A 25,235-nucleotide genomic window follows, 5' to 3' on the forward strand; every position below is an offset into this window, starting at 1 on the left:
TCTTATAAGTGCATTCCAAAGTAATTTACATTTTAAAAAGAACTCACAGTTTTGTACAAGATTATTCTGCATTTGATAGATATTCAGTGCACCATCAAGTACAGCCTTCAATGCAGATTGGTGAGAGTTGTAATATAAAAGCATTTCTTAATAATTAATTTATGAATCATTAATACCTCTTACATTAGGAAATATTTAGAAAATGCTATTCCTATAACAGCTTTCATGACAGAAAAGTTAGTGTTTATGGATGGTTTTATTGTTGGAAAGTTTTAAGGCCTGGTGAGGTAATTCTCTTTTCTTGCTCTCAGTTACATATTTTCCAGAATTTTATGACTGCACCAAGACCCAGTCTCTGCAGCAATGTTTGAAGAGGAGTTCCTTCATGACAGATACTTAACAGGCTAAGTACTATTTTACCACTCTAATTAAGGCTGCAGTAACATGCACTAAATAAATGCTCAGCCCAACCTCTAAATTCGAACTGCACTATGAAGACATTGCTGAATTCAAACCATTCCCAAGCACAGCAACAGTTTTTTATTTTATAGCTTTATCAGTTTGGAGTTTGGGAATACAAAGTTTATGCCATAAAGACATTTAAAGAAGAAAGGCACTGAGGTTTCAGAATTACTCTGAGTATCTAAAGCAGTGTTCAAATATTGCTTCAATGGGTTCTGTCATTAGAATTTAGACCCTGGATGCTAAAAAGACCTAGAGGTTTATTTTTGTGTTTGATGCAACAAATCATGTGAGCTGCCTTAAAATACAACAGTAATCAATCTAGGAGAGACAAATATACCCAAAACAGGGCATGTGTCTAATCTGTGTTCTGCCAGGCTTGATAATTCTCTTCTGTTGAGTTTGTATCACCTCCAAGAAATATAAAGTAACATGACAGTGTCAAATAAAGCAAACTAATGTAGCATGATTGATCTCTGGTGTCAGGACAGCCAGACTCATCCCTGTGTCATTCCTAGGGCCAGACAAGAGACATTTCCTTTAACACTCAATAGCATATTGTATCTCTACAGCTGCTATAATGTCTGCCTCATACAAATGCATACATTACCTTTTTATAATACTGGTAAATCTTCCTGCATACAAAGGTTTTATTAACCCTACACGTCACTGGGATCGGAAGAAGGAGAAAAAAAATTGTTCTTCTCAATGCAATCTTTTCTATGAATGAAAACCACTGCCTAAAACAAGAGAGCAGAAGCACCTGAATCTGCCAATATTCAAAGTACTATTGGAGGTGGTGGCTCTGCTGCACGCAAGCAATGCAATCTGATACTGAAAAATACTGAACATTCTTATATCAGATATGCTCTCTTGGCAGAGAGACACATCCCTGAATTTGAAGGCTAAAAATATCTATGCTGAAAGTGTCAGTTCATTCTCTCTTGTGGTGACTACCACTCTTACTATTCATTTCTCCCATTCTTTAAATTCTATTTTACATCACACCAATGTACATGTGAGCAGCATCACTGATATAAATTGAATTAATCAGTATTCAGCCTGATATGCTTGGCAGCAGTACTTTATTTTTCTAACTGTTCTAGTTTATTAGGCTTCCACACATCAGTTCTCATTTGCAGGGAAGTATAATAATGAGAGTAGAATCTTAAAAATTATATCTGTTTGGCAAGACTTAAAAAACAGATATGTGCTATGACAATACTCCTGTCCTGAATAATAATTAAAGAAAAGGAAGTAGCCTGAGTCAGAGCACTTGTCCTTGTGGCTGCTGTGGTGCCTCTGACATGTTCCATGGGTGAAGCTGTCACAGGAGCAGAGAACCCTGGCTGCTCCCCCTGTATTGACCCAGAATCCACAACTGTAGGACGGGGGTTATACTGGGTACAAATTTTCTCCATGCTTTCAGCACTTTCAGGGATGAAAAAGACCCCACAGAATACCAGCCAAACACTATTGCTCTATTATTTGTTCTCATTATGACTCTTGTTGTGCCAGTGTTAGCTCTTCCCAGGCATCCAGGGCCATCCTGTCCTGCAGGGAGAGGACACTTCCACAGCACAGCCCAGGCAAGGCTGCTCCAGCTGGACCAGACGTGCCCAAACTGCAGGGAGGATCATTCCCCCAAGGATGTGGGTGATGAGCTCCCTGGGAAAGGCTCAGAAATTGGCACGTGCTGAGCCCCAGTGGTGCCTGAATCTGGGTTAGGGAGAGCCAGACAAAACTCTGCTTTCAGGAGAAGATTTACTAATATGATGGTTTTTGTTCTCACATGTTGCTGCCACAGCTGGTGCTCAGCAATTGCCTCCTTTACCTTATAATTCCACACCTTTCAAGCTCATCCTGACTCAGAAGATTCATTGCTCCTCTTTCAGACTTAGCATTACAATTGTTTTAAAAAGCAATATAATATTTGAACATATAAAATATCAAAACAGCAAAGACAGGAGAGAAAAATCAATTTATTGATAAATTACGACCAATTCAGTAAGTGGGAGGTCTCAAGCTTGCCAAACTAATAATAAGTCCCAGTTCAAGATCTTTTGTTCCATAATTGCACTTGGAAACTTTTTCTGATTACTCAAATAGACATAAGCACAACTTAAACACCCTAGTTGATGGTTTTCACAGGAGCAATAAATCCTATATTTAAGCTCTTTTGTCCCCCAGAATAAGGATTGAGAGGTCAAGTTTTCTAAATTGCCTCCTTTTTTCTTTATGCTACCCCTTAAGAAGAATTAGAGTTGGCTTTTTCTGTAATATTAAAAATTATTAGAAATAAACTTTGGACATATATAAAAGATTTACTTTCTCTTCTGTTTGAATGTTTTGTCTATTAATAATCCATTATGAAAGACAAATGCAATTGAAGCAGAAATCTTTTGTTTACTTAGCTTTTAGGATGCTTTAGATAACGAAAACTTTATGTGGAGAATGCAATAATTTATATAGTGTTTTTAGAAGCACTTCTGTTTCTTTATACAATTAAAAAAATAAAATTTATTTTAGGGTTTATTTTTGTTAAAGTTGTAATGCTTATGACAGAGATTTCTAGATTAGATAATAGCACAGCATTGCTTTCATTACTCTTCCATTCTCTTAAAAAAACCAGAAGGTATTTTTTTAAGTTTGAAGAGTTGCAGTATAAAACTTATCATGATCAAAGCTCAAAAGAGGCATACTGATATTTAATAAACCAATGCTAAAAGAAGGTAGAAGACCCCTGAGCAAAACAGTAAATGTCATGTAGGCTCAAAAAATTCCCATTTCAGCCTGCAATGATGCTCATCTGTGTTATTGCCTGTTAAAAGAGTTACACAAACAAAGCACAGCCAGCCCTGCTGTATTTCCTTCTGAGCCTTACCAAATTACCAACACAGATTAGTCTCTGCACACATGCAAGGCAGAATGCACTTCTTTTTTATTCAAAATACCAGCCTTTTGGTCCTTTATCCTTAAAATAAATAGGAGAAGAAGGATCTGAGAATTTTTTAGTTGTCTTATCCTTAAGTCCCCACACTTTTCCAAGGCATAATGATTCAAAATTTCAGAAGATGGGACTTACTTGTGACATTTCCAACACTGGAGTGTAAACTGTAGCAGCTTCTACTACTTCAAAAGTTGTCAGAAAATGTAGTGGCAAATTCTGTTGCTCTACAAACTACAACTTTGTCTTAAGAGCACTTTTAAAAGATTGCAAATAATATTTTCTTTGTACATTGAAATAGCAAGTGGTTAAACTGCAATTTATAAAATGTCACACCACTCTTTAATCCCCTGATCTCCAAAGTATTAGGATTTGATCTGTATTGCAAATAGTACAGGTCAATTCTTTCTTTGGCATGTGGCTACAAACAGTTGGAGGTTAAGTGCCAAGACAAAAATGTACATTTTTCTCTGCTTCCAGACAGTGTACAGTGACACCATTTGACTGAATACTGAGGTGGTACCATCAGTCCTGAAGTGTTACAAGACCCAAATGTGGCTGAATTCACAAAATACTCTCCTCTACCTCATGATCCCCAGCAAGTCCTATAAACTGTCTGCTGCTGGAAGGTGCATACTGAAACAGTATCAAGCACAGGTAGCATGTCTCCTGAATAAAAATAACTTTCTTGTAGAGAATGTAATTTTTTTTTTCAAGAGAAACTAAATAAACTTGTACTTAAATAGGCTGCTGGTCTGCCCACTTTATCAATCAGTGACCTTACTTTAAAATAGAATCAACAGGATTTCTTTTTCTTATTTTTAAAACAGTCTTACCCCACAATCCACTAGAATTTTCTAAGAAAAAAAAAATCACTGAAAATAAACTAAATAAACTGAGTGAGTACAGGGGAGAGATGGTTAACACAGCCAGCTCTGATTTCCATGAAGTATTCAACGAGATCCAATCACCAAAGGGTCATAAATAAAGCTGCCATAAGATAAGAGGGAAGGTCCTCACAGGGATAACTAACTAAAAGATCAGGAAGAAAGAGCTGCAATAAATAGTCCATTTTCTCACTGAAGGGAAGGTACAAGTGGAATCCCACAGGGATCTTTGCTAAGGCCTCAGCTGCCCAACACATTCAGGAATGATCAGGAAAACAGAATGGAAAGGAGATTGAGTCTGCTACTGAAGACAAGTTTTTTCAGGGGAAGAAAACCAATAGTGGACTGAAAAAAAGAGAAAAGTTGCAGAAAGACTCTGTGGCACTGAGTGATTGAGGATAAAATGGCAGATGACATTGGAACCAAACAAATTTAAAATAATGAACTTGGCAAAAAAAGAAAGAAACCCAACTAAACTAAACTAAACACAAAAACTTAAAATCCCACACAAAAACCCCAAACACCTTTAACTTTATGTACTCAGGAATTGATTCTGAAACAGCTATTGCCAGAGGTAACAGATCTTAGGTTAAAATCACAGCCTTATGAATACAGCAGTTCAGTGGCTTCAGAATTATAATCACAGGAAAACCTCAAAGTGTAATGTTACTGTATAAAGTTTGCATTGTGACCACATCACAATTGTTATGTGGTCCTTTCATCTGAGAAAAAACATTTGAGTAGAATCTGAAATAGAACTTGACAAAAATTATTACAGGTAACCAAATAATTTCCACAAAAAGAAGATATTTACAGACTAGCACTCCCAAACTAGAAAAACATCAAAGAGCCAACTAAAAATCATGACAGGCATGAAGAAGGTGAAGGAAGAATTGGTTAGCTGCTCCTTCCACTGCAATAACAAGAAACCCTGAAATGGAAATTCAGAGGTGGAAGTTCAAATCAAAATCAGGCAGGCACCACTTCACTTAGTGCAAAGATGGACTGTGGAAGTCCCTGACATTAGATATGGAATGAACACTATAAACAGGCATCAACTCACAAACTTTGGAAAACACTAATAAAACAAAAATCTTACAGGCTCTTAAGACCAAAAAGCTTACCCTGGACTCAAGTAGTCCTTTTTCCTCAGATGCCATGGAAGCATCCATCAGAATTACCACAAAGTGTCACCCCCTCCCCTGCATTCCTCTGCACCCGTGTTCGAGCTGGGACCCCAGGGCAGGGGTCTGACCTGGGACCCCAGGGCAGGGGTCTGACCTGTTGTGGGCATTTCCCTGGGCTCTACAGACAGGCTGCCAGCAGCCACAGCGGGCACCATGGCGCAGAAAGAATTGCAGGCCCAGAGTCCCAAGGAAAACCATTTCCAAATCCTCTCCCTGCAGGACTAATTCAGAATGAGCAATGCTAACCCAGCAGCCTGTCTATCTTCAGCAGTTCTCCTTAGATTTGGGTTTTAAAAGACTTTTCTACAAACAGACATTTTCTTTTTGGAAAACAGATTTCCATTTTGATGACAAAAAGAATTTAAAATTAGGAAGAAATAATAATAATATGCATATTAATAATTTCAGAGTTTTCTGTGGGCTCAAAAGTCATAAGGGAAAGGAAGATTAATCTCCTGTTCTGCAGAGCAGGAAAAAATGGCAAAGCAAGCTATACATGAATCCAGACTCAAATGCTGGTTTAGTGTTCTGTAATTGAGCAATGCAGTCTCCTTCGATATACAGGAAAAATTCAGTGAGAGTTAGAACAGAGATTTTATTCCATACATTACAATAAAAGGTGTTTTTTACTTCATTTAAAATAATTTATCCTCCAGTCTCACAGCTAGTTTGAGCTGCAAGAAAAGTGTCATAAAAGCATGTTGTAAAATAATAGAGGAAAAAAGTAGGGATGGTGCATCTCAGTTTACCTATGCTAACTATAATGAATTCAAGAGTTTTTAATTATAATTCCTAGCAAATTGGAAATTCCTGTTCATAAAAGTGCTGTGGTTGTTTCTTTCTCTCTTCATAAGCTGTACTTAAAACATTTCTCTATCTTGTAATTCTATAAAGAGAAAATAAAAGCTACAGTCCTACAAAATAAAAATGTATTTGAACTTGAAGACTGACCTACACAGTCTGTATAAGGCTTTTAAAATCCTATCAAATGCATTTTGGAGCCCTGTTTTGAACTGCTATCTGTGACCTAGAACTAAAATCTGTAAAACAGGTAACAGAGTGGGGGGGTTTAGGTTGTTGGGGTTTTTTGTTCAGTTGGATTTGTGGGGTTATTTTTAATTCAAGACAAAATCACACAATTGCACTTAATGGGTTTAGGTTTGCTCATCCTGATATTGAGAATTTGGTCATCTATCCAACTGTATCTTAAACAGCCTGTTCTCTTTACTGAAAAAGATTATGCTATGATAAACAGAAATGCAGGACAACTTTGATCATCCATCTGTGTGCTGATCAGCTAAGACAACTTCACAGCAGTTGGTACTGAGGATCCAAAAATAACAACTCAAGTTGAACATTTTGGGCAATGGATGAATAAAACTCAGTAAATACTGAGTTACATATTTTTCCTCATTTCCCACTGCATGATTAGAAAACTAAATTTTTTTTTAAAAAATCCATGCCCTCTGAAAAATTAGCTGTAGCATTAAAGTCCTATGGTTTGATAGAAAGGGCTGATAGCATCCTTCAACTTTTGTTTAATGTTATCTTTTACAAGGGCCAAAACCATTCAACCCAGTCCAGAATAGGAAAAATCTCCCCTCCAGAGTCCATGAATTTTAATTTACTCTGTCCATCATATGATTGAACATTTAGATTCTGGACTTTATGCTTCAGGCAATAGACACTCAATTGTTTTTAGTAACATTTCTAACTTCCCTACTCTGATTTTACAGCAGCACATTCAATAACTGGTATACTAGAAGTCCTGAACAAAAACATCCCAAATTTTCAATCAAAGTCATGCTAGGGGATAACATAAAAGTAATGGAATATATAATGAGAAATGAGCTGAAATTCAAATACTTAACAGCTAAATGCCTCTGGCTACCCAATGCACACCCCAACACACCAAGCCTGTAGGAACAGTGGGGGAATAGGCAATGAAATTGTGATCTTTAAAGACCAGTACCTTCAAAGCAATAGCAAAAAAATAACTGGGAGCTAAGCACAAACACCTGAGATGCCAAAAAGCTTCCTTAACTTAGTAAGCTGCACAAAGTCCCAGGTAATCCCAACAAGGAGCTCATTACCATGCAGGCTGTGCTTAGATCAGTCAAACCTCCCTAAGCCTCGCTCACTGATCATCTCTGAGCTGAGATGATTCACTTCAAAGATCAAAGTGAGCAGCTGCTTGAAGGAGCTCCAACTAAGTCCATTAACATTCCTCCTCCTGAGAAAGTCTTCTTGTACAAGGCTCAAAATGCAGCCAACACCACACACTCAGAAGATCAACAGGTTAGAAATGACAATGAGAGAACTGCTCTGGGGTTTCAAACACAGGTAAGGAAGGAAATGGACACTGCTCTCTTACCAACTCATTTAACATTAGATGAGGATTCCAAACAGTTTGAAAACAGATGGTTATGTCAGAATTTTGTAGTGTAAGAAGAATTTATTACATTGCTAACAGGGGCTTAAATTTTACATTCAAATCCTCATTATAATTTATTCAGGAATCTACCTTTCTGGTGCTGTGTTGCCTTCATTGGCATTAATTTGTGTTTTCCCCTGATATCTGAAACAAAAAACTGAATGCAGGTAAAAGATTAGAGCAGACAGAATCAGCATTCCTTTACTGGTATTAACCCTGCCCTCATTTATTTATGGATGAAGCTCTGTGGTTTAACAAACACAGGCACTAGCAGGGTAATGAGAGGATGCACACTCTGATATTTACTGTACAAAATTCAAATTGGGAGCTGAAGGTATCATAATTGATTTTGTTGTGGGTTTTTCTAGAGTGCTCATCACTGTGGTATTTAAATTATTCTCCAAAATATAATTGATTAAATTCCATAATGCTCCTTGAGGACAATTAAGGCTGAAAATCTCAATGCAGTAAGTGTTCCAGTATGATACAGCCAAAACAATAAATGAGATACGAGTTTCTGATGTTTTGTTGGTTTTGTTTGGTTTTTTTTTCTTGTTGTTGGTTTTTGTTTGTTTGTTTGTTTTTTTAACCTCTGGATTGTAGATTGGGGGCAAACAATTATTTTTGAGGAAATGGGAGCTTTAGATTCACTTCATGATCTTCTGCCTCTTGATTACACACTTACTGACAAAAGGAGTGTATCTTTTAAAATCTCCCAGTAAAGTTGGCAATAAAGAATTATGTTGACTGTGAACTATTTTATTTTTCAAAAGTAGGGAATGTGGCACTTATTCTAAAAGAATATGATATTCATGAGAGTACTTTGACTTACAGAAGTAAAAATCTGTGGGATTTAAATAATGTAACCAGCTGATTTGAGAACATTTGAATTAACATTGGTGATAAACTATTTCACAGTAAAATTATTCATACTCAGCAAGAAATTAAGTTGTCATAATGTGCTAGTGTTAAAGAAAGTGTATCTCTTATCTACCCCTACATATGTTGCATGAAATCACTGAATAGTGGTTTCTCCTGGTGTTATCTAGAACATATTCCCCTCTATAAATGGAGTAAAATCATGTTGCTTATTTAATACAAATTACTGACTTCACCAATTTTAATATACAGTCTTACTTCTCTCAATAAGTGAACAGTGAAGGAGCTCTAGAAGAGCTGACCAGTGTTAGCATTTTTACAGAACACTTAAAGTAAAAGAAGAAAATGTGAGCAATATTAGAACATTTCTTGCTTAACTTCTGGGAGACAATCATAAAAAACTGGTAAAGTCCAGCATTCACAAATTGCCAGGAAAAATAACACCATTTCTGTCCTGTGTAATCTGCACCATCTAATTTAAAAAATCTTTTCTGTGTACTTGAAATTAATGAACTTGCTCTTTACAAAGTTGTCATTAGAGGCATCTATAACAACTTTTTCTAAAGTGTAATTTTGCAAAGGAAACAAATGCACTGAAAAGCAAAATTCACAAAGCACTGAAGACAATGGTGTGGTGATGCCTTGAGAGGCTACCTGGATCAGAGGCTAGACAGTGCTAAAGGAATAAAGGAGGGATTTATTACAAGTCCTTCACAGGATACACCTTGGGCAGTGCAAGACCCCAGCTGGGGCTACACCCAAGATGGACCCTGGGTCAGGAGCTTTCACACTTTTATAAGTTTTGGTCATTTCCATATTTGGGTTAATTGTCCAATTACATCTCCAGGTTCTGCAGTCCCATCCTCCCAGACTGCTCTCCTCAATTCACTGCTGTTTGCACTTTTTGGGTCTGAAGCTGTAGCCTTGTCCTTGGTTCTCAGGTTGGAAAAGGATTGTTTTGTCTGACTAAACTCTGAAGAGAACTTGCTAACACTTTACATGAAGTTCAGAGTCACGCACTAAAGGCAGTACAGAATCTAAAAAATATGAAAACTAAAACTCAAGGCATCAGTGGGAGTTCTTATGCTTCATAATTCAGGTGGTTTTGGCAAATGACATTTCCCTTCTGAAGAAAAAAGTCAAATTAAATTGGGATTTGGAAAAGGTGTATGATAGAATTTTGGTTTTAACGACTGTTTTCCAGTCCTTGATGTAACAATTTAACATGGTCCTAATCTTGTTATTTTCTTCCTAATAACTAAAGCACTCACTAAAAATGTGAAATGGCATGAAGAACCTTTGCTTAAGGCATCTGTTAGTCAATTCATTATGCTTTACTAGGTAAAACAAGATTTATTTGTATCTTATAAACTGCTTTTGAGTGAGCAAAGTCATCATTATGATTATATTTGACCTTCACTACTTAAACTTCAGGAAAAATAACCACAATTCAGAGAGTTAATTAAAAATACACAATGATACAGAAAATTGAAAACTGCTTGAAAATAAAGAGAAACTTTTATTTGGTAAGTAAAGCTCCAGGTGCAGCTGTTTCTTAGGGGAGAAAAAAAAAGACTTTTTTTTGAAATATCTCTGCTGTTATAATGATAGTAATTATTTTTATTCTGCAGCTTCTCAAATTTGCCAGTCTCTTGAATACCATGGTATAAACATACTGATAAAACTACATCTGTTGATAAACCAAATGTTCCACAGATTGGCCTGAAGTGCAAGGTGGTATTTTGCCAATCTGACAGGTTTTTCCTGATATTAAAATCAGTGTATGTTATACATAAAGACACATAGTTTGTGTATGTCCCTCCTCAAACATTACTACTTGGTCTAATGTAGACCCCAAAGCAACAGTAAAATAGCTGGTTCTAGTTCTTTGAACAGATTTAAAATACATTAGTGGAATTATCTATTTGCTGATTTGGGGAGGCTTCTGATTGTTTTATAATGTGGTTACTTTAGCATTCACTGCTTATAATAAAGAGACAGAAGAGCTGCAGGCAAAGGGCTTGGTCAGAACTGGGGTCTCAGTAACTCTATTCACTGGATAAAGCAGAGACTCTGCCTGTCCTGCAGACTGACACCTGCACAGACCAGAGGCCTGCAACAGTCTGATTTTCATAGGGAAAAAAAGGTTGAATTAAATTCTCTATAGGTAGCAGAGCCATGGGAAGGGAAGTATTTTACCTTTAGACAAATAAGCTGTTCCAAAAAGCAATTTCCCATCTTATTGTCACAGCAGCCTTCTATTGATCACAGAAAAACAACACTGTGATTGATCCTTCTTGTTTTTACTATTTCCAATATGCTCATAAACTAAAAGTCTAGATACCATTAATGAGGAAGATAACAGGACAGCACGCTTGAGCCTAGGTTTCTAAATATATGAAATTTTATAAAACATCTTCTGGTTTTACTGCAAAGACAAGTAGAGCATTCAAAGAGCATTGCACATAAAAATGTTGCTTGCTAAACCTATCAATATATATACTTCTCCATTGAATCATACTGATTTTATACATCCTCCCAGCCTTAGGAGCACAGCAGCTGTCATATTTATCACCCCTGTGTTCAATGCTGCCTTCTGTTACTTCAAGTCTTACCTTCTTTTCTATCAGTCTGTGTTCCAGGTCCTATATTTATGCTTGCTCTTGATCTTCATGGTGACAACTGGGAAGCCTTTATTGCTCTTTAGAATTCAGCTTTCCTGTTGACACGTTCTATGCAAACACAGAATCTTTTCTCTAAATACAATCAGTCTTTGCCTGATGGAGCTTAGCACATTAGCATGTAAGTCAAAAAAAGTGGGCATTTGGCAAGGAAAGGAGACAGAAAAGGCCACAGTTAAACTGGTGCTTTCCAAGACAACAGAGTAAAGGTTGCAAGGCAGCTGCTTTATTCTTTTACACCTTGGGAATTTTGTACTCAGCTCTCTCAAACTGATGTACACACACACCTGTCTGTCTTTCTGCGACTGTGAACGACTTCATTTCGAAAGTAATGAACATCCTGAAGGGTCTGCCATGTCAAGTGCTGCCAGATGATAGGACAAAGCATCTCCATCAGCAGTGTTAGGCTGATGTCTTTCTCAGAACTTCCACTTTTTTTGATGCTTTGGGCACCAAGGTTAAGAAATTAATTTCACATTGAAAAGACATCTTCTTGTTATGTGAAAAGAAGGAATACAAGAAAATAAGAAGAAAAATGAGCTAATATTTGCCAGCATTACTGATGGACACTGAAAATTAAGCAGTGATGCAAGTAGCATTATCTAGAATTTGTTCTGACAGAATGACAATAAATTATTTTTGTTACTGATGCCCCACTCAGGTATGTGCAGGGTGCTCTACCATCATTAACACACACTTGAAACAGGAAAAAGCAACATCTAAATTAAAACATACTACAGCATGACTTTGGTTTCAATGGTAAGAGACAAGGCAGCCAGAGCTTCATATGAATTATGTGAAATTATATATGGCTTCAGGCACTACCAATCAGCCAGTGAATGAGACCTCCTTTTATTTCTGTCACTGTATCACCCCAAAATCCACCTTGTAAACACACTTGAAGCAAAGAGAGTGTAGAAAATAAGCTAAAAGAGGTAAAGATGAACTGTGTAGAGAAAACAAATAAAACTGGAGTCAACATGGAGCAGAATTGGCTGCAATCTTACCATAATTTAACTTTTTTTATTGAATGAAGTACTCCCTGTAATCTGAGGTCTGTTATTGTAACCCTATACTCTAGAAGTTACAAAATTGACAGGAATTATGGTCATACTCAATTCTCCCCTGAAGATAATGTCTTCGCTTTTAACATTAAATCTAGAGACAAAACCCCACTTTTCTGCAGCACTAGTTTTATGTCATTATATCTTCTTTTATTGTGCTGCCTTTTTTTCCCCAGTAAAATGTTATCTGTTCTAAACCAAAATTAACTAAAACCCAATTTTTCGTCTCCCACAAACCAGATATGAAAAGGACTGCAAGTATTCATTTTATTGAAGGATAAACTCTTGGAACTGGAAAACAATCTGAAATTTTGTCAGCCCATTAAGTCAATTTACACAGACTTCCAGCAGCATTCTGAGGCATCAGTGACCTTTCTAGAGAAAATAATGTATATATTTTCAGTATTTTTTTTTCTTGCAAAACAGAAACATCCAACTTTACTTTTCATGGCAGAGGGCTGTCCTAGCCTGAAACAGATTGCAGAGGTGTGCAGACAGAAAGAGGAGAGCAGCATCTCAGTTGAGGAGAATTCCCTCCCAAGGAGCAATGGGCAAAGCCCAGACATCCATATGCTGTTACTGAAATGGCTGGAACAAAGATCAGTGTGGAACTGACACTGGCACAAAAACCAATCCTTTTATTGCACCTGTCCTGTTTGGAATTTAGAATCAACTCAAAATACATGTACTTTATCAGCAATGAACCTTGAGATTACTTCCAAACACTATAAGCAAACAAATGCTGCTTTGAATGTTCAGCTAAACTCATACATTTAATTATCAGTTTGTCTTCATGCTGCTCAGCTTAATTTTTAATACATTTCTAGCTCAGAAGTCAGTTAACAGAAATTCTACAGCATTTATAGAAATAAAATAAATACAGAAAATAAATAAAAAAATATGCCTCTTTAGATAGTTATTTTTCTGGTATTATATACTTGGTTCTGAAAGAAGTAATTCCTTTGGTGTAGAAAATCTTGTTGACCTATGGAACCAGACCAGTTTTCTCACACATATTTTGAGTCTTTGCTCACAATGACTTGTATGTATACACATAATCTACGTATTAAATCTTATTCAGAAATAACTTCGAAAAATGTGAGTTCTGTACTTACCAGTCTACAAGGAACAAACTATTAATTAAATTCTTAGCTCTAATAATTCACTGACTTTTTATGCCTACATTTTTCCCAGACTTTAATCTGATACCACACCCGAGACCAGGTGATTCATAGCAAAATCTTGCTGCAGTCGCTTTTTTTGAACTCACCTAATTATTAATTTGAAAATTCTTCCCTTTGTGAAGACTCAGTGAAGCCTCTCTGCATCTCCTGCAAGCTCAGCTGAAGACTGTGGCAGGGCTATGCTGCTGTAAAGAAAATGACAGATAAAGAAAATTTTATTCAAATCTGAAAAATAAATTGCTCTTGCAACAGAACTGCAAAATATAGCAGATGTGTTCAAAACAATCATTTTAAAGTAAATGCAAGTCACTGTTTTAATACAATGACTTCAGCATTAAATAGTATTGCTTAATCAGAGAATTAATGATATTTGTGACCCTGCAGATTCTGCAGTGGCCTCCACTCCTGGATAGCCATCCACATTAAAAATACTTGCTTTTACTAACTTTGAAATATAGCAAATATTTAGGAATAACAGAGAAACAGTGTGTAAAAGGAAGACACACTATCAAGAAAACTATATAGCAGATTTTTTTTTTTTTTTACATTAAGAAAGTATCAAGAAGTAAAAGAACCAATTCTGTGTTCTACCAGACTAAATCTAGAGAACTCCATGTGATTTGCACCAGGACAGCTGCAACATCAAAGTCCCTTTCTCTGCTTCATGATAACCAGGACTGTGTCCATTAATTACTAGATTTGGAATTGGGCTGAAGAGTCATCAGTTTACACAAATTTTGAAGGTCAAGATATTGTCTGAGAAAGGATTCTCCTGCTTTAATGTGTTTATATAACACAGATTAACTAGGCTGCAAGATATTGAAAAATTAATGAAGGCAGATATTAACACATATTGCTTGTCTGGGAACTGTGAATAAGGCTACTTTGCAATTCTCTTCTACATAGGAAAAAAATAAAGCTTTGTTTCCATTTGCACTATTGCATTTTTTTATTTTTCATATGCATTAGAATATTTTTCATGCTGTGAGAAATAAATATATTCAGAACAGCTGCAAAGCATTGCAAAGAAATATTGCCTTAAAGCTGGCACTGATTTCAAGCAGATAGAATGTTTATTATTTCATCTAACAACCAGCATACTTAGGATCAGAGAAAAACCAACCAGATAAGCATTCTGAATGCATTACTTTACTTCAGTTTCCCATTTTGGTGAAAAAATAGAATATAGGTTCATCTACATCAGAAAGCATCCATAGTGATATGTAGGGAAAATAAATTCAATAAACAGAATATGAGAAGTTCCTATTTCATTCATCATAACTTGGATGAGCTTATTTGGTAGGCCAAAAAAAAAATAAATTCAAAACTTTCTCTAAGATGTCAAATTGTAGCATGTGTTCTTCTGGTAACAACTAGGAAACATCAGGTGTATGATTTTGCATTTCCTCTCCTTGATTTCAATCAGTCCCGCAAAGACAAAAGTATTGCTCACTTGTTCTACCAAGTGATACCTGTCTTCTTGCTATTGAATAATAAAAATTTTATTCACAGAAATAATGTTTGTGTGACTGCTCCTGCATACACTTTCATAAAGCCATATGGAAAATATTCAGGTTTTGGATCAAGACTGTTCCCTACTGAGTCTGTAGGGCAAACCTTTAGACAATACTAGAGATTATTAAAAGAAAATAAAAACTGAATGACTTGCACACATTTGCTTTTAGGGACCTGAACCTGAATTTGTTTGAGTAGTTCTTGTGGCCTTGCTTCCGTTACAGGTGCTAACAAGTTCACAAAATATGGAATTAAAATTGCTTTTCCCCAGCCTGGGAAATCCATCAACATCACCTCTTACAAAAAGCTAGGACAGAGGTGGCTGAAAACTGTAGAATTATTTTGGTCAGAAGAGGCTTTTAAAGGTCACTTATTCCAACAACCTGGCATGGGCAGGGACATCTTCAACTAGATCACATTACTCAGGGCCTCATCCAACCTGGCCTTGAACGTTCCAGGGTTGGGGGAAGTACATCTACCATCCCTCTGAGCAACCTGTACAAGGGCTTCACCACCCTCATTGTAAAAAATTTCCTCCTAATATCCAGTCTGAAGCTACCCTCTTTTAGTTTAAAAGCATTTCCTTGTCCTTGCACAGTATGTGTCCTATCTTTATTATGAGCCCTATTTGGATACTGAAGGACCACAGCAAGGTTTCCCCAAGGCCTTCTCCTGTCCAGGCTAAGTCTTCTACCAGCATGACCATTTCTCCTCCATAATTTGTGCCCTGGTATCAGAGTGTATCAAACTTTGTCCCCTACTTGTCAGGAACATGCCCATTGTGTCAATATCCTACTTTAAAATACGCACAAGTATTGTCATGTATTTTAAAATAGGAGTATTTATTAACAAATAACTTGCATTATACTAAGGCTGTCTCATACCCAGCAGAGTTCTATGTGCACATTGGAAATGTTCTGATACCATGACTGCAACAGCCTGGGTGAACAGGCAGTAGTAAAGGGATCTGCAGTTAAAAGTAATATTCAAACATGACTCTCCCTCAGAGCCCCTGCCCTGGACTGCCATTAACAAACCCAGTTCCTGGTTATAGACTGTCTGTGTTTATGTGTAAAAGCAACCATCTCTATGCATTGAAAGGCCAATCAATCTTTTGTTTTTAAGCTTAATAATGCCTTATTAAAACAAACAAACTATAATTTATCAGAAATCAGTTTTGTTTGATACTACAAGGTTTATTTCCAGAAAAGCCAAAAAACACCAACATTGCCATTGAAACAAAACAACCTGAAATCCCAACAGTTGACAATTTTTTGCAAATTATGAAAATAATTTATTTTCTATAGGAAATCTTTATTTTCAGAATAAGGGTTTTTCCCAAGTTAAAGTATCTTTCAAAGCACAACAGAAGGATAACTGGGCTTGCACTTCTGCGGATGATTTTTCATAGACACAGATGTTGGTTCACAGCAGTGAGAGAAAAAAAAAGAGTCCTATGTCCTCAAGTAACTCAAAGAAGGACTTCTCAGTAACTTTTGATTGAGAAAATGTCAAGTGTGTTCTTAAATGCTTCGTCCATAGGAGAGAAAACCATCTAGACTGAAGTGTAAACAATTCACCTTTCAACTTCCTAGCTTCAAGCTAGTAAATCTCCATTAGTATCTTTGGTAGTTCCCTAGGAAAGGGGTCTTATTTTTACATCAGCGTTCCTGATTTTGCAGTATAATAGAGTAAAGCAGCTTGATTAACATTTTTGAGGCGGGAAATGGGAATTTGAAGTGCTATTGTTCTGGAAACCTTGAGATTTCTTGGAGCAGCACAATATTTCTGCCATCTGTTTTGCTTTCTCTGCTTGTACCAGGCGCCACGTTGCTGTGGCAACTGAGTTCCAGGACGGCTCCAGAGCTGTTTGCTGCCCCTGTGCAGCAGGAGCAGCATCCTCCTTGAAGGAGGGAGCTGCCATGACAACACTGAATTCCCCAAACAGAGCAGCTTTGAGGTTAACCTGACTGTTTAATCACACACCTGGTTTGATAAAGAACACAAAGGAACAAGAACTAAAGTTAAGAAGAAATATGGAAACCAGCCTCCAATTTAGGCTGATTGGCCAACCTGTGCTATGTCAGGAAAGAAGTTCACTTTTCTTTCTGTTTGCAGGTTTCTCTTTAACACCTCTCAGAGTCCTTCCTTCATCACATTAACTTCATTTTATATATACTGCCCAACAACTTATATTAATATGAAGCTTCAGGGCAAAATCCTCACCTTTCAGAAGTTAATAAGTGTTTTATCTCTCAGCTTACTAAGGCCATGATTTAATTGCTGGAAAAGGAAAGACCAGTCTACAAAACATGCAGGTGTCACCTCTGTAACTAATGTACTCTCCAAAGTAAACAGAATCCTAAAAATAACTTATTATTACTATAACATTCCTTTAGCTCAAAAAAGGGCTTGTGTTCATTAAAACTGCATCAAGACATCACTTATCAATTTGGCAGATCTCATTATTTAGATTTTTGCCTTTAAAATCTAATCAGTATCTTCGTCCCAAATCATTTTTATGCTCCTTCCTCATTACAAAAAGTGCTATTTTCAACTTAATCAGTTTCACTACACAGTTATATTTCATTAGACACTAAAGAGCTGTGAGATTGGGGTAGTCTATTAAAGAAAACATTAAACATAGAGCTTGATTTCTGAGAAATAAAGTGCTCTACAGGACTCCTAATGGAAGAGATTGGTGGAAGCATCATCCTAACAGAAATTTAGGAACTATACCTTACTATTTAAAAGCATTGTGTTTGAAAGAATTCTCAAATACATTCAAATGGAATTATGGTCAGTCTATAACTACAATCACACCTATCTTTCCTGTGTACAAACCTTCTAAATCAAGAGTAGCATTCCAGCCTCAGGTATATTTTGACACCAAAGGATGATCATATATCAGCTTTACTGGGACAGGCAAGGTGGGGATTAGGAAGGAGCAAACCAGAAACCCAAAAAAGTTTTCAAGCTTTTTTTGGAGCTGACAGCCATGTCAGAGAGCATAAAAAAAAAATCCCACTGTTCTCATGGTTGTTTGAAGATTATGAGTTTGCTGAAGCAACTTGAATTTTTTGTGAAAGTCCCATGAAACAAATTTTGTGGGACCTTATAGAAGAGATATGTAACTGCACTGCACAGCAAATATCTGTTACTATCTCTTGCTGCTCCTCTGACTGTGTGATACACACCTAGAGATGAACACAATCATTTTGTTTAACAGCAGAAACAAATTGGTTTATTTTTTGTTCAGAAAGTCACACTTCAGTTCAATTCACCTATTTTAAGAGAAATAAAAGCAAACAACGGAGAAGATCAATGTGAAAAACCCAAATCCCATAATGATATTGTGGAGGAGACGCTATTCAAACTGAAGTGTGTCTGAGCAAAGAGGGATAATGGGTCCATCAAGCTCAAGGCCAAGATTTTAGATAATAATGAGATGCCAAATGTTCAAGTATTAATTTCTTAAAAAGACTGATTTTCAAAAAGCACCAAGGGCTAGGTGAAAAAAGCCCAGGTTCTACAAGTTTATTCAGCCCACATTGCTGTTTTGAATACAGCAGGAGTTCAGGGCATTTGGCCAGCCCAGGCTCAATTTAAACTATAGATTAGGAAGAGACCTACAAGTTTATACCAGCAAGACTGCTAATGTTTTGTCTTTGACAACAATCTTTTATTTTCAAGGAAATAATACATTTCCCTCAATGTTACTTTATGGAAAACAGGAAAACACAAGCATTAAAATATTGCTTTTCAAGGATAAAACAAACTAGGCCATAGCACTGCTTGAATACAGGTGAAAATGTGCACAATATAATATTTAGATATGCAAGGGATACTGCTGATGTGTCTACAGCTCAAAGAAAATTTACAGTACAAACTTCGCATGAGTCAGTGTGATGGCTGCTGTCAGCAACAAAAATCATCTGCATCTCACGCATCTACCACATGCAAAACACTCCTGCAATGATCTCATTAAGGAGGCTGTGCCATATATCAAAATAATGTTATACCTACAGCAGCCTATAGATACTAAAATATGCCCTCCCTGCTTATTTTGTACACAGTGAAAAATGAGACACTTGTGGGTAAGCTTGCTCATTAATTCTGACAGATAATTGAGTGTACATGCTTGATACCACAACTTAAGTATTTGAAAGCCACAGAAATATAAATGTTTGTGGAAAAGAAAGAAAGGGAGAGGAATGGAGACAGCAATTATTTGAACTACACAGAATTTTAAATGGGTAATAATTAACTCAGTGGTGAGTAGCTGAGATGAGCCACGAAAAATTTCACAAGCTTTCTTGAGCAGTATCTAAAAATAGGGTGAAAAAGAAGAAACACTTTTTCAGCAATTCTGAGTTTCTTTCTTTCATTCTTTGTTGAAACACCAACTTCTATTTACTTTAAAAAGTCGAGGAAGTTCTGTACATACACACGGAAGAATTGAGGACTGTCTTTTACTTATTCATGACCTGGAGTAGATCAGCATTCATTAAGATGGGATAAAACTGAAGAGAGAAATTCCTAGAAATTTTCTCTCAAAAAGACACAATCAATCCCAGAGGTGCCTTGTATGGCTGAGATCATTCATGCCCCAGTACCTTTGTGCAACATGGACGTTCCCCTCCATTCATAGTTAAGGCTCCATGCACAGCACAGGGCACAGCTTCATCTCCTGCACGGGAGCCCTCTTTGAACAGCAACATGTTAGAATGGCCCTTTGAGTACCAGCCAGCTGCAAGAGCAGTTTGGCAGAACTGCCCCTGCATTCCTTAATCAGAAGAGGAAAGCAGCCCCCATCCCTCCCTTCACAGGCAAATGTTTTTCCAGAGAAAAGGAAAAAACTGCAGCAACAGGAAAAACCTGCTGTGATCAGACACAGACAAAGCATTTCTCAGAATGGTTTTCTGTCTAGAACTGATCCTGCTCCTCAGGAACCAGGTGGATTCCTCTCCTCCAATTTTCCTTTGCTGTATAAAATCTATGCATAATCCACTCTGTTCCATATTTTCTAAGCAGCACCCATCACACTGTTCATTCAAAGGTCAGGCCAACACATATGGCATGCAATTCAAAACAGCAAACATGAAAACATTTGTCATTAGTCATTAAAAACCCTAAGTATAAACATAAATAGTTACCTAGAAAGGATATTTCATTTCCTAGGAAAGGAGGTGGCAGTGGATGCTCACTAGCAATGAGCTGCAGCCAGTACAATAATTCAAAAATTTATATACACAGTCAGTGCTCCAGCCAACAAATAACATAGGCAATTACTGCTCCTGTTAATGTGCCTGTGTGCCTAATTTTGGGAGCAACATGCCCAGTGCTTTCCCCTTAGGGTGGCTTGAGCAACTGGTCTGTATTTTAATGGAGAGAACCATATGTAATGAAAGCAGAACTTCCAAGAGACAAGCCCCAATTTCAACTTGTTCTTGTTGCCAGAGTAATAATTACAGTGAAATGGAAAAAAAAAAAAACCCAAGCACACACCTACTATAAACAGATGGTTAATAAAAATTTGGGGAGCTTATACATACAGATATTGAGAACTCCGAAAAGACACCTACATAACAAATGCTTGGACATGTTGTCTCCTTTTATAGGCTACTTAAGATGTGCCCTCTAGCTCAGGAGCTGAACTGCTTTTTCTTTTATTAACAATTATATGCACAAGTGTCAGAGTATGTTTATACTAAATATTAAGATTTATAATAGAATGTTTCAAATATTCTCATTAAATGGGGTGCAGACATTAACTACTAATGTGACATACTCCAACATGGTAATGAATTTTTATGCTATTGATCACAAATTTCTAGTCTACCATCTTAAAATAAAGAATAATCTTCATGAAATTAGGAGTTCATAATATATATTGTAAACTTTGTCCACTGAGATTTACTCAGGCTTGCAAATATCTGCTCTGTTTTGTACTTCCATTTGAAGACAAAAACAAATATTTCCATTTGCTCAAAAATGCTGACAGGTGAATCAATGTTTCAACATTCAAATAGGTCAGCCCACGTTGCATTATTCAGTGTAGCAACATGACTTCTCAACAATAAAATACGGTCTAATACAAATTTGAAGTGATACAAGCAAATATCTGTTTTTCTTGTAGAAGAAAAGCTGCTTTAATTTGAAATTCTCCCTCCTCCATCTGTAAGAAGAACGTGAAATATTGAAAATTAATTACTTTTGCCTGCCTATCTTCTTCATCCCAGTTGATAGCAGAGCAAACACAAGAAATAAGGAGAAAGCTATCTGTTCCCAGGCAGCACAAGCGACAGCAGACTTAAAGAGACATCATCACCTTCAAACATAGCCAAGGAGAAGCAAAAAGAATAAAAACTATTTCAGGTGCCACAAACTGCCTGAAGTCTTCCCTGCCAATTTAGGGAGGCAAACCCAAGCCATTTTCTGTTTCTTAGAATGTTTTTTTTACCCTTTTTGTGTTTGAAAAGTTGTGCCCTTAAGGGAAATGCAGTCTCAATGTTCCACATTATCTGTACACAGAAACACTTGTCAGGGGGGAAAGTAAACAAAGCAAAGCTGGCACCTCTCACCTGCCTCATTTGCAGTAATTCTACATTGCACTTTTAGTAACAGGAAGCTGGATATTCTCAGGAAGTGTTTATCAAACAAACAGTTGGCCCAGAATACAACAAAGAGAAATAAAAAGCATACTCCTATTAAAAAACAAAATCAATAATGCGATTTACACCACAAAATACCCTTATAGTCTCTTTTTAGAGTATGTTATTCTGTCACAGATTTCTGACACCAAATGTCTACCATAGAGTTTCCTACATGAAAAGAAAAAACATATTTAAGATTGCAAACACAGACTCTGAGTAGTTTCTTAGGCCATGTGCTACTTTTTCAGAAAGAGAAGAGTGAAATCCTTTTCCAAGAAAAAAATGAGCAAATTCAGTATATAGTTAAAAGACCACACTGTAATTTAAAAAAACCCCAACCAACCAACCAACAACAAAGCAAACAAAAACCCCCAGAAAACTGAGAATATCTTAGTGTTTTATTCATAATCCAATTATTTATTAATTAAATAATTGAGCAAGGTATTTGTACACAGTCTCAAACATTAATTTGTGGAGTAACCAGCTTGAAATGCTATTCTTTGGCAATGGGGAGGGTAAGCTCCACAACTTTAAGTCTGTTCATTCATCTTTGTGTGCAAGCAATCTGATTATTCAGCAAAATCTACACACATGCTTAAAGCTAAATATACCTGAAAATATCCCTGCAGATGGAACTGTCCATAATCATGGTTGCAGGGGATATGATTGAAGAACTTTACAGCCTCTTAAAGCAATATTTGTATTAGAAATTGGTATAGATTTATCCAAGAATGGAGAAAGGAAAGCTATTTTATTGTATTATATATTACCTCCCCACTAGCATGTTCCTGGGTGGTGGCTTTATTTGCCTCTGACCCCTAACAGATGGGATACAATAGATTCAGCTCTTCCCTGCCACACTTCATAAAACCTCCAAAATGACAAATGGATCAGAATGGACTTGGGAGAAGAGGGAGGGCTGAGACACTGCAGGTAAAACAAGGGTCACAGTTATGTAAACTGATTTCTTTGTTTAAAAAAAAAACAACCACCAACCCCTCACCCTCAAACTGATTAGAATAATAAGGTAATTCCAAACAACATTTCTGTCAAATAGTTACCTGCACAAACCACAAAGACATTTTACCTCTGATCATATTTCAGATAAGCCACACTAAGACAATTCTTTTAAAATTTCTGATCAACTACATCTTAACAGATTTAACATATGAACAGGCTTCATTGTTGTATTTACTCCCCTCACTGTATTTATTAAGGAATTGCTCTTATTATTTTTAAGCAGTCTTGTTTCTCTCTTTCCTAGGTCAGTTCTCTCAGTAATTTAGACTCTCAAAGTGCTGTATATGTCCATCACGTTGTCACACAGCACCAAACTGGGAGCGTTTAAAACACCCCTGACAGCTCTCACTTCCATCCAGGTGATCCTAATTGTGTTACTGAGACAAATTTCTCTGGTACCACTATCCAAAAGCAAGGATGAAAGGTTCAGAAGCAGTTTTTCTAGGCAGGAGTTGGCAGTGCCTGCACTGGAAAAGAAAAATAGCATTTGTCTGAGGTTTTTCACTTAGCTTTTGCACATCTTTCCCCCCACACAGTTCCCTTCACTAATGGCAGAGGAATGGATGGCAAAGAAAGAAGGAAAACATATGATAAAATGACACATCAGTTGCTAATTTTAATTTGTTTGGTTTTGCTATGTCTTTAGAACACAAAAAGCCCCCATTGTTTTTCCTATTGAAGTGTGATTCTCCATAGAAAACTGACTAAACAGTGACACCACAGGGTGCTCTGCCTATTCACACTAATTAATTTTTACCTAAAAATTTGTATCACATTAAACATTACAGCTGCTACCCCCTCCAGAAAGGATAAACAGCAGCATGTATTGGACACACCAGGCAATGACACCTTTACAGGGACTCAGTGTTTTTGTAGCGGTATCAACAGGTCCCTGCAAGGAGCAACTCCAGCCTCACATCCCTCCATTTTCCACAGACATTGTATAAAAACTGCTCTACTGCTTTCTCAATCAATACTTCCCAAAACAGCAAAATAGCTCTGAATGCAAATTAAGCTGAGGAAGCTGAAATGGATCTAAGTTCAGAGATAGTAAAGTTATAAAGTGATCATTAAAATGCTGGTGACAGAGAGAGGCAGACAGAGACACATTTGTTTTCCTGCATAGAACCTTTGACTTTTTTTTTTCTTTTTTTCCTGTTTTAAACCACAAATTATTTGCACTCATTTTCACTTTTAGGGGGAAAAAACCCAATCAAGTTAAAGTGCTGTTTTAAGAACAGACATTAAAAAATGTTTCTGGAGACGGAGACAGAAATACAGATTAAGTTCTATATTTTTAAAACAGTTCTGATAGCTAAATTTATGGCCAACCCATTAATTTAAATGTCTGTTATAATTACAGCTTGATCATGTCTCCAGTAGAATTTATGAGTCCAGAATCACATTAATGTTTATTACTTTTATTTTAGTCATGAATGGATCCCTAATAAAGGCTTATAGCCCCCTTTTTTTTAGGTATGAACAAGTGTTTCTCTCACTGTTACTGATCAATATTTTTTCCATTTCAATGGAATTTTCAGTTCTCACTTACTTAGGTGATAGTAATAGGTGGTTTTTCACAGGCTCAACATCCTCAGACACTTCACATGGCATGTCTTATCCAATTGTCACTTTAACCAGCTGGACAATTTTTTCAAACAACTTCAAGTTGAGCAAGTCCCTGGAGTGACCTCTGCATGTCTGAGCCTGCCCTGCTGAAGAGAATGGGAAGCTTGGGACTGACTTCAGTGGACTCAGAATTCACATGCTGTTCTAGAGGCCAGGAAAGCTAAAGCTGAGATTTGGATCAATAAATTCAAACAAACTTGTGAAATCGTCAGGTTGAGCACCTGCCTCTAATGATCAGAGAAGTTGTCTCTGCTCTACCTACACATCAAGGAGTACAAATAAAAACTTTGTTTGCATCTGGGCACTTCAGCTGCAGCAACTAAACTGTGAGGATAGTAAAATAAATTCAAAATGCCATCAATGAATACACCAAGCTGGAAACAAATTATGCATTGATGCTACACAGTGCCTTCCAAAGTTAAAATGTCCTTTGTGACTAGTTGTTTGGACATTCTCACATTTGAAAGCCAAATGTGAGATAAGTCAGATCAGCTCGCTGAAACCAGAAACTCCGGAGGTCATAAGCTGGGTATCCCAGAATGAGAAGCACTCAAAATGTCTTTTTGAGATGGACATCACTGTGCTTTAAGTGAGGAACAGAAAGAGAAATTACTGCTGTAGAAAGTTGCATTGATTCCTTTATAAATGAAGTTTATTCAAGTGGGCCCAAAAAACCCTTCATGTTCCCTA

At 36.8% G+C, this 25,235-nt stretch overlaps 1 protein-coding gene across 1 annotated transcript in view; it reads right to left on the bottom strand.

Moving 5' to 3' along the window:
* TENM1 (teneurin transmembrane protein 1) overlaps positions 1-25,235 on the bottom strand; it is an 818,347-nt gene that overhangs the window by 653,035 nt on the left and 140,077 nt on the right. The window contains exon 3 of the mRNA XM_064426811.1: positions 13,812-13,910. The gene's annotated coding sequence lies outside the window, so the exon portion shown is untranslated. The remainder of the gene's footprint in view (positions 1-13,811; positions 13,911-25,235) is intronic.

The sequence above is a fragment of the Passer domesticus genome, chromosome 7 (assembly GCF_036417665.1).
Source record: "Passer domesticus isolate bPasDom1 chromosome 7, bPasDom1.hap1, whole genome shotgun sequence".
Lineage (NCBI taxonomy): Eukaryota > Metazoa > Chordata > Aves > Passeriformes > Passeridae > Passer > Passer domesticus.